Raw genomic sequence first — 11,236 nt, forward strand, 5'->3', positions numbered from 1 at the left:
AAAGTGAGGCTTGGAGGATGTGTCTTAGTCAGAGAAACATTTGCCAGGATGTGTGACTATGTTGCTACTTAACCATTTACCTATTGTGAAATGATTTGCATAGTGCCAAAGCCAGGAGTTGTTGGGATAATTCTTCTCAGTCACTGCTTTTAACCTGACTGGAATAAAGAAATATGTAGGCTGGCGCCCGGCTCAATAGGCTAATCCTCCACCTGTGGTACCTGCACACCAGGTTCTAGTCCCAGTCAGGACGCTGGATTCTGTCCTGGTTGCCCCTCTTCCAGGCCAGCTCTCTGCTGTGGCCCGGGAGTGCAGTGGAGGATGGCCCAAGTGCTTGGGTCCTGCACCCCATGGGAGACCAGGAGAAGCACCTGGCTCCTGCCTTCAGATCAGCGCGGTGCGCCGGCTGAAGCAGCGGCCATTGGAGGGTGAACCAACGGCCAAGGAAGACCTTTCTCTCTGTCTCTCTCTCACTGTCCACTCTGCCTGTCCAAAAAAAAATGTAGTATTTTTTTCTTTCAAAATTATTCCAGCATCCACATGTTAAGATGAAAAAAAAAATACATCCATGTGCTCACTCAAAAAAATAAAAAGAAATAAGAAAGAGCATTTTATGCTGAGGAATAAGTAAATTTAAATTAGATTAAACTTTGCAGAGGGTGCTTCAAGGGGGTTTGGGCGGATTCCAAGACTTAGCATATCATTCACGAAGTAAAAGGCCTTGGGGCGTTCCAAAGGCATGTCTGCTCTAAATTGGCTTTAGTTCATTTCAGATAAAAAAAATATATATCTATACACACACACACACACACACACACATATATATATGACTGAACTTGAAGGCTGGATAAAGAAGGGCATCTTATTTCCACTCTGTAATATATCACAGTGAAATAAAATGAGTGTGGCCATCCAGGCCCCTGAATTTTAGAGTTTCTCTAAAGGATTACTGCCCAGGCAGTACTTACTGCCCAGTCACTCTGCCTCCATGGAACTTGCTTGTAGGCCCCGAAGCAGAGTCACCCTCTTTCCCTGGCGAATTAGTTATAGCTAAAATGAATCAGCACTCATGGGGTGCTTGGAAGACAGCAAGCTGGATGGTCTCAGGGTTTTTCACGACGCGTGACATTTTATGATTTCAGTTCTAGGTCAATCTCAGAAGAGCTCACTGGTTCATCAACAGTGGAGAGTATTTTTCCCCCTTTTGAGTAAGGCCCACAACAACAACAACAACGGAAAAAATCAGTTTCATATCAAATGTAAAAATTTCGACATTAGGTAGCTGGGCTCAACTTGGAATGAAATGAAATACTAGCTTTGTTTTCAAAGTTCATGCTTTCAGGGTTGTATGGTGGCAAATCTAGTTTAAAAACATGCACGTGACGAATCGTATAATTTGCAGTCCCTATCCCCTTTTTAATCACTAGATCTTACATGACTTCAGGACAATGAAGCTTTTGATTTGAATAGTTACCTGAAATAGGTAGATAATATATAGTAAAGCAAGACTATGTGTTGATAAAGACGTAAGCAGAACTCACACACAGGGTTTAAGGTTGAGGGGTGGGCATTTGACGCAGTGGTAAGAAGCCCCTTGGGACCTCTGTGTGTTCCAAATCAGAGTGCCTGGGTTCAAGTCCTGGCTTCACTGCCGCTTCCAGCTTTCTGCCAGCACCCATCTTGGGAGGCAGCGGGTGATGGCTCACGTGACTGGGTCCCTGCCGCTTGTACTGAGGCCTGGATTGATCTCCTGCCTCCTGGCTTCAGCCTGGAATGGGCGCTCTCTGTATCTCTTTCAGTCCCTCTGCCTTTCACATAATTAAATAAAAATAGGGAAACAAGGGTTCAGGATTGATTCTAATCTCCCATTATGCTTCTTATGAACAACACAAATGATTGAGAAAGACTTGTTTTCCTCCACTGTACTTTCAGGTAGGCTTCCTTTGAGAAGTATACCAAAGGAAGCGTGGTAATGAGGATTAGGAGCGGCACATACTTGGAGCCATTGGGTGTACTGTGGATTGTATTGCCTGCAGGGATGGAGGCAAAATACCCATAAAATAACCTTTCAGATTCAGTTTGTCTCAAGTTACCTTGTGAAATTCAGTGGTTTGGTGCAGTTGTATACGCGGTGGCTCTCAAGAATTAAACAGAGTTGGGGTGGGCTCACCCTGGTGCAGAAGCACAGGCAGGTGGTAGGGGAGGTACTGGGGCTGTGGTTTCCTACAGGAAATTCTTTTGGTGGGAAGAGGCAGAAGAGATAAGAGGCAGAAAGGCTGCCATAGCTCCTTCTGGGTTCCCCGGGCCAGTCTATCTCGTGAAGACTAATTTGATGCACACTACTCTTTGTAAAGCCAGTTTTGGCCTCTTCGGACTCAGCATATCAACTGTGAAAAGCTGCGACGATCATCTTTCACCTATGAAGAGCAGAGTCCCAGCACGCCGGATTTCTTAGCTGAGACATAAAACCTCAAGTCCTGACCACACCATTCACCTTAATGTTCTTTAGTTCTCTTGGCAGCAGTGTCAACAAGCCTAGCATCCTGGCTGGAGTTCAGGTTCAGGACCTCCCCTATGCTTGTTTATGTTCTAGTCATAACTGGAAACGGTATTTATTCTTCACTTCCTATGCGCGACCTTAGTGTGGTGTTTTGTGCGCATGTGGATGGCTGTTAAGCTGATGAGTGAGGAAGCTTTAAAGACTTTCTGTTAGACATACTTAATTTATTTACTGAACAAAAAGTTATGATGCCTAAAAATACTTCCCACAGGAAAATATTATGAAATGTCCTAAATTTAGGTCAATTGTTGAGACTATGATACTGATGTTACAGGTACACTGCATCTCTGTGACTGCCAGATTGGGGAAAATTTGGGGGTGGGGTTTATAGAATACATTAGGTTATTAGGGCAAATGAAGTACCTTTTTTTTAAAAAAATATTTATTTATGTTTGAAAGGTAGAATTACAGAGGCAGAGGCAGAGGCAGAAAGAGAGAAGTCTTCCATCTGCTGTTTCACTCTCCAGATGGCCACAATGGCCAGAGCTGCGCTGATCTGAAGCCAGGAGCCAGGAGCTTCTTCCGGATCTCCCATGTGGGTGCAGGGGCCCAAGCACTTGGGCCATCCTCCACTGTCTTTCCAGGTGCATCAGCAGGGAGCTGGATCAGAAGCAGAGTAACCAAAGCTGAAATCAGCACTCCAATGTGGGCTTTGTAGCCATGGCATACCCAGCTACACCACAATGCCAACCCCAGAAGCGACATCTCGGACAAAGGGCTTCCCTGGTTTCCCTGAATGTCTGGAAAAGACTCCTCCTGGGTCAGCCGTTGAGAGACAGGGAATGGGGCCACAGTGAGTTTCTGATGAGCACAGTTCTGGTAGGGTGTGTGAGAGACCCATGGGACCTGTTTTCACAGCAGTCCACCCCATCTAGGCACCTGCTACCCATTTGTCCTTTTCTTTATGGCTTTCTCTTCCTCACATTCATGTAACCACGCTTGGAAGATTTGGTGCAATTCTCTTTGTAAGTAGAAATAAACACTACAGAATGATTGATTCAGTCCTCAATAGTGAGGAATTAATTAAGGCTAGTGGGAGCAGACATTAGAGTTGATACTAAAGTTGGGTTAAAAAGGAGAAGGGTGGCATTGCAGTGCAGTGGGTTAAGCCACTGCCTGTGATGCCAGAATCCCATATGGGTGCCAGTTCGAGTCCTGGCTGCTCCATGTCTGATCCATCTCTCTGCTGATGTGTCTGGGAAAGCAGTGGAAAATGGCTCAAGTACTTGGACCCCTGCCATCCATGTGGGAGACCCTGATGGAGCTCCAGGGTCCTGACTTTTGAGTGGCCCAGCCCTAGCTGTTGCAGCCATTTGAGGAGTGAATCAGCAGATGGACGACCTCTGCCTCTGTAAGTCTGACTTTCAAATAAATAAATAAATAACAAATATTTAAAAACATTTATTTATTTATTTGAAAGGCAGAGTTACAGAGAGAGAGGGGGAGAGATTCAGAGAGAGAGGTCTTCCATCTGCTGGTTCACTCTCTAAATGGCCAAAACCACCAGGGCTGGTCCAGGCCAAAGCCAGGAGCCAGGAGCCAGGAGCTTCTTCCAGGGGCCCAAGCACTTGAGTCATCCTCCACTGCTTTCCCAGGCACATTAGCAGGGAGCTGGATTGGCAGTGGAGCAGCCGGGACTTGAACTGTTGCCCATGTGGGATGCTGGTGCTACAGCCCAGGCATTAACCCACTGCACCAAAGTGCCGGCCCCAATAAATAAATCTTCTAAAAAAAACTGTTAGAGGGGCCAGGTGCCAAGGTGCAGTGGGCTAAGTTGGCCTTGGGACAACTGCATCCCATAATGCAGTGCCTGTGTTCCAGTTCTGCCTTCGCTTCTCATCCAACTTCCTGCTGAAGTGCACCCTGGGAGGCAGCAGATGAAGGCTCAAGTATTTGGGTCCCTGCCACCCAATGTTGGGGACCTGGATGGACTTCAGAGCCTTGGCCTGATCCAGCCCTGGGGCCATCTGGGGAGTGAACTAGCAGATAGAAAAGCTGTCTCTGTCTTTGCTGATTGACTCTCTGCATTTCAAATAGTTTTCTTTAAAAGGGATAAAAGAAAATATTTTCTCTCTTTTCCTGATAAGGTTGTGCTTATAATTGGCCAAAGATTTCAGAAAGGAAAACTGTAATGCTAGACGGGATTAGACGAGTGAGTGAACTTGTGCTGCCTGGAGGAGCCAGTTGCTTTGGGTCTAGGAAAGCAGACATGTCAGCACAGACCTCTCAACTGCTGGCCCCTTTGTTTTCACCAGAAATGAATCCAAATATTTAGATACGCTCTCAGCGCTACACTTAAATTAGAAATTTGCCTCAAATGAAATCCTGGGAAAAGTGAATGTGCATACAAGCAATGATAATAAAAGTATGGTGTAAGACAACAAGCATCGTATGAGCGTTCTGTCTCAGTGTTGTCTTTGTTTAGGAAGGATGCAAGGGAGAGGCGTGGCGGCCAGGACCTCACGCTCGCACAGGAACGTTTTTTCTACCTTGAGAATTTGGCAGTGGTTAGAAAACCACTGTGGCCAGAGAGCCTCTGGCCTCCTGCTGGGCGAGGTGGAGCAGCCACCTCAGACACCGGCTAATCCTGGACTGGGGTCACATTTGTTTTAAGAATCTGGCCAGTTGAATACAGAGAAAGCCCTCCATTCCAACAGAGAACTATGATTAAAAACGCTGTTCATGCTCCATCCGCAAAATGGCTCTTAGGCAAATGTGGCGTGAGCAGTGGGGATCTGGCCGTGGCCGTCAGAGGCAGCCAAGTGTCGGGTAGCCTGCTCTCTCTGCCCGGTCTTTGCTGGTAAGATTGTGCTGGTGGAACCTGAACACTCTTCAGGTAGCCTTGGGGACACACTGTCCCTGAGAAATGGGAAGCATGGTCACACAGGGAAGCCCATGTTTTGTCACAGAGGTGTAGCTTGGTTTCATTGAGTTGCATAGAATTTATACTCTCTTTTCTAAAATTAAAAACGAATCTTTTTTTATTTATTTGACAGAGTTAGTGAGAGAGAGAGAGACAGAGAGGAAGGTCTTCCTTCCGTTGGTTCACCCCCCAAATGGCCGCTACGGCCTGTGCTGTGCTGATCCAAAGCCAGGAGCCAGGTGCTTATCCTGGTCTCCCATGCGGGTGCAGGGCCCAAGCACTTGGGCCATCCTCCACTGCACTCCCGGGCCACAGCAGAGAGCTGGACTGGAAGAGGGGCAACCAGGACAGAACCAGTGCCCATATGGAATAACGGCGCCGCAGGCAGAGGATTAACCAAGTGAGCCACGGTGCCGGCCCTAGAATGTATACTCTCATTCAGTTTGGGGAGCAATAAATATTTTTATTATAAAAATTTTAAGAAGATGAGCAGTCAACTCTACATTGAGACTCTAGACATTTGCTAGGCATGGTTTTCATTAAAAACCCAAAACAAAAATGTTGTCAGAGCGCCTCAGGAGGTGTTAACCATAGTAAATATTCATAGAGTAATGAGACAAAGATTTTATCTAACTAGATGTAGTAAATTTATTGGTGTTTCACTCTGTATTAAACCAGGAAAAACAAATCTAATATAAACAGTGCTATCTTTTCTGGAATAGACCGTTGTCCTTGTATTGGTTAACAAGTACAAGCCTGTGTATATGAGCTACGGTTACACTTTATAAACCAGATTCTTCCAAGTGCCTAAGGCTGTGCCTACATAAAATTAGCATCGCAATTGCATAAAGCAACAGCAGTGAAACTGGCCATTTGCAGTACAAAAAGCATAATACTTCTTGAATTGAATGCTCCAATTTTATAAATAATTTGTAAATTAAGTAGGCAGCTTCCCCTACCCTCTTTCCCCACTCCTTAGTGAATTTAATGTACCTGTTAAGGAGCACTCTCAGACTCCAGGGTTCCATTTCTTTATTTTTCTATTTTAAAATTCTCTTTACATTTAAAATATTTATTTACTTATTTATTTTATTTATTTAGTTATTTGAAAGGCAGAGTGATAGGTAAAGAGAGAGAGAGCTTCCATCTGCTGGTTCACTCCCCAAATGCCTGCAAGATAGGGCTGGGCCAGGCAGAAGCCGGAAGCCAGCAGTTCCATCCAGGTGAACGGCAGGAACTCATGACTGTGGGCCCTTGTCTGCTGCCCCCAGGCACATGAGCAGGGAGCTGAGTGGGAAGCAGAGCGGGACTTGATCCCAGGCATCTCAAGCGCTGGCTTAACTGGCAGTGTCACAGCGCCCAGCCTCTCATTTGTGTTATTAATCAGAACCATCAGAGATCCAAGGTCTCTGCCAAGAGTACCTCTGGAAGACTTCAGGTACCCAACTTTTGGCAAACTCAATTTATTGTAAGTGTAGCTAGCATACAAGAAGCAATTTCTTGGGCCGGTGCTGTGGCATAGTGGGCTGAGCCCCGCCTTGTGGCACCGGCCTCCCATATGTGCGCTGGTGCGTATCCCAGCTGCTCCTCTTCCAATCCAGCTCTCTGCTATGGCCTGAGAGAGCAGTAGAAGATGGCCCAAGTGCTTGGGCTCCTTATCCCTACATAGGAAACCTGGAAGAAGCTCCTGGCTCCTGGTTTTGGCTCAGCTAAGCTACGGCTGTTGCAGCCATTTGGGGAGTGAACCAGCAGATGGAAGACCTCTCTATCTTTCCCTCTCTATATCTGTAACTCTATCTCTCAAATAAATAAATAAAACTTTTTTTAAAAAAGAAGTAATTTTCTTTATTTCAATTGTGGATCCTCTTGCTTGTCATCTGTTGAGAATTCGGGGTGTGTGTGTGTGTATGTGTGTTAGACATCGGGGCACAGCATTTAATCTATCAACAAGATGTCCTCGTCCCCTGGTTCCAATAACAGCTCTGGCTCCTGACTCCAGTTTCCTGCTTATGCAGAACCTAGGAGTTGGTGGTGGTGGCTCAAGTAACTGGGTTCTTACGACTCCATGTGGGAGAACTGAATTGTGTTTCTGGCTCCTGGGCTTCTCTCAATGGCTTCTCCAAGTTTTTAAAAAAATTGAGAATAACTAGAAAACAAAGTCTAATCAAGGCTCCTAGTAATTCATGAGGATAGGTTATCTGTGAATTACAGTTGTTTCTGAGGCTCCCAGAGAAGGGTTGAAAGCTTTACTCTCACCTCTGGTGCACATTCAAAACACAAACGCTCTCCTTCAACATTTTCTTGGTGCCAGTTCAGAAGCAGTACTTAAGCTGTCAATAAACCCCTTCTAGTTTTCTTCAGGAAGCGGCTGGAGAGAGGGCAGATAGAGGTTGGAATGGAGCACACTACCTAAATTGCGAAGGGTGTAGGACTTGTGCTACAATCCACTGACCAGCTCCAGCATTCTCATTGTCCACACTTGAGAAGGGACCAGCATGGGGGTGACGTGGGGACCTTGTCTTGGTCAGCTTCGGAAGATGGCATTTTTAGTTCCTTTTTTCTCTTCCTTCCCACTGGTTTATTGTTCCCACCTCCAGATATTCCATAAATGCCTCGGGAGTGCCGTCACGTTGCAGTTGTCATTTCTGGGGGCTGCGGGTTCTCTGTTTCACAATTAGGGGTGAGGCTCCTCAAAGGGCTCCTGACACACCCGAAGGTTTGCCAAGTCTTGCTCTTGGACTTTCCCAGGCTCCTGGTGTCCACTGGACCTGAGCCCCTTTGTGTTCCTTCTTCTTTCCTTCGTCCTGCCAAGCTTTGGAGCATGGCTAAGAGGGTCAGAGAAAGAAAATAGGGACCTCTTGTTGGAGAGGGTGGGTTTTTACCTATTTCCGTATGACTAGTGCCCACCTCAGCGCCACGCACCTGGACGGTGCCTCCTGGATGCTTTCTGAATTGGTCGAGGATGGTGTTTAGGAACGCAAGCCACAGTGAGTGCCGGGAATCTTTCCTTCTGTTGAACCCAGCCTAAGAGGAAACAGGTGCTGTCGGGAGACACACAGGGAGACCACAGGGAAAGTCACGTGACCTTAAGGAGTTTGAGATGTAAGGGCTTTCTACTGGAAGCTCCTATATGTGGAAAACTGAGGATGCAATGATTATTAATTTTTTTATAAAGATTTATTTATTTATTTGAAAAACAGAGTTGCAGAGAGGCAGAGAGACACAGAGAGATCTTCCATCCTCTGCTTGACTCTCCAAATGACCACAACGGCTGGAGCTGCACTGATCTGAAACCAGGAGCCAGGAGCTTCCTCTGGGTCTCCCACATGGGTTCAGGGGCCCAAGGACTTGGGCCATCTTCTGCTTTCCCAGGCCACAGCAGAGAGCTGGATCAGAAGTGGAGCAGCCAGGACTTGAACTGGCTTCCATAAGAGATGCCGACCCCGCAGGTAGCAGCTTTACCCGCTATACCACAGCGCCGACCACATAGGTGATTATTTTCAAAAAGTAATCTTTGCCAATTCTATCTCTACATCGCTGTTTCACACGTATGGTCTATAGAATGCCTGCAACAAAATTCACCAGTGTGCTTATTTGCATTTTAGATGAGTAGCACAGGCGACTCTTCTGCAAACTAAAATTTGAGAATAACTGTTCCAGTTACTGTTCTCGTAGACAGCTCATCATCTGCTCTCACCCGGACTCCTGCAGTAGCCCCAGCTGTCTCTGCATGGCTGCTCTCCCTTTCTCTTGTTTGTTCTGCACACAGTGAGCTTTGCATCTGGCCACTGCTGGGCTTGAAGTCCTTCACTGACTTCCCATCACACTTGCTAAGTCTGAGCCTCTCACTGTCTCAGTCTCTCTATCTCTGCCTGTGTTTATGTGTCGTGACTTTCAGATAAATAACATAAACAAAGCTTTTTAAATAGGGGCAGGCGTTTGGTGCAGTGGTTAGGACAGTGCTCAGGGACGCTCACACGCCTTGCCAGAGCGCCTGGGTTCAAGTCCCGGTTCAGCTCCTGATTTTCGCTTCCTGCTAATATGCACCCTGGGAAGCAGGGATTCAGGTCTTTAGGTCCCTGCCACCGACATGGGACACTCTGAGTTCTGGGCTTCTGACGCTTGTGCTCAGCCTAACCCTTCCAGCCTCAGCTTCCCACCGTCCAAGGTGCAAAACACAGCAGCACAGACCGGAGGAGCTTTTGGCTGCGAAGAGCAGAAAACCACAGCCCAAACCGGCTGAAAGCATTGGTGGCTGTGGGCGTGCGTGGCTCATCGAGCAGCCCACGCCAGGCCATTCTGACTGAGCCACTGGCTGTGACGTGTCATCCCTGGTTGGTCCCAAGTTGGCTGCAGCAGCTCCAGGCGTTGCGTCCAGTCACTGCTGCATGTAGAGGAACAGGGACTTCTCCTCCCAGGGCTCGCAGGAGGGAGGACGCCTTTTTCAGAGGTTCCTGCTCTCTCTCTAGCAGACGTTTCCTTCATCCTCAGGGGCCAGGATGGAATCAGTTGCAAATCTGAAAACCAATCACCTGGTGGGGAGAGAGGGATCTTTGTTACTGACCAGGTATTAGCATCCTATTTTATACTGCCAGTGAAATCTACAGACCCCGTCTTAGAACAGTGCTTTTAAATGCAAATCATTTAAATAAACTCTAAACAGCTATACATATCAAAATTACTGTGGCTTAGGTGGTAAAGCCACAGCCTGCAATGCCAGCATTGCATATGGGTGCCTGGTTGAGTCCCCGCTGCTCCACTTCCAATCCAGCTGCCTGCTAATGGGCTGAGAAAAGCAGCAGAAGATGACCCAAGTTCCATAAGGGTGGCAGGGGCTCAAGTACTTGGGCCATCTTACACCACTTTCCCAGGTGCATTAGCAGGGAGCTGGATCAGAAGCGAAGCAGCAAGGATTCAAACCGGCACTCCAGTACAGGATGCTGACATTGCAAGCAGCAGCCTAGCCCACTGAGCCACAGTGCCAGCCCCGATTACTATTAGATTTTAATTATGGCCAGTGCCGCAGCTCAATGGGCTAATCCTCCGCCTGCGGCGCCGGCACACAGGGTTCTAGTCCCGGGTGGGGCGCCGGATTCTGTCCTGGTTGCCCCTCTTATAGTCCAGCTGTCTGCTGTGGCCCAGGAGTACAGCGGAGGATGGCCCAGGTCCTTGGGCCCTGCACCACATGGGAGACCAGGAGAAGCACCTGGCTCCTGGCTTTGGATCAGCACAGTGCGCTGGCCACAGCGGCCACTTGGTGGGTGAACCAAGGGAAAAGGAAGACCTTTCTCTCTGTCTCTCTTTCTCACTGTCCACTCTGCCTGTCCAAAAAAAAAAAAAAAAGATTTTAGTGGTTATTCTATTAGTAATTGGTGCAATTTCAAGTAGTAATGAGTATGAATGATGTTTGGATTCCCACAACAACTGTTAGGTGACTTGACTATATCTTTAATTCCTACAAAGCCACAGGTACTATGAATAGTATTTGGGTTTTTTTCTAAGGTAATAATTGAAGAAGATGCTACATTACACTTAGAGGTTAATTACAATATGAATGTGGGGCTGCGTGTTTGGGACTCCTGCACCCTGGAGTGCCTGCGTTTGAGCTATGGCTCCACTCTCGATTTCAGCTTCCTGTGTACCCTCGGAGGCAGTAGTGATGATTCGAGGAGAGGGGTCCCTGCCACATGGGTGGGAGGTCTGGATTGCATTCCCAGCTCTTGGTTTTGGCCTGGCCCGGTCCCTGCTGTTGTGGGCTTTTTAGAGAATGAACCAGTGGATGAGAACTCTCTCTGCCTGCCCATCTTTATCTC

Source organism: Oryctolagus cuniculus, chromosome 20 (genome assembly GCF_051225735.1).
Source record: "Oryctolagus cuniculus isolate XC-2025 breed Fujian yellow rabbit chromosome 20, ASM5122573v1, whole genome shotgun sequence".
Taxonomy (NCBI): Eukaryota; Metazoa; Chordata; class Mammalia; order Lagomorpha; family Leporidae; genus Oryctolagus; species Oryctolagus cuniculus.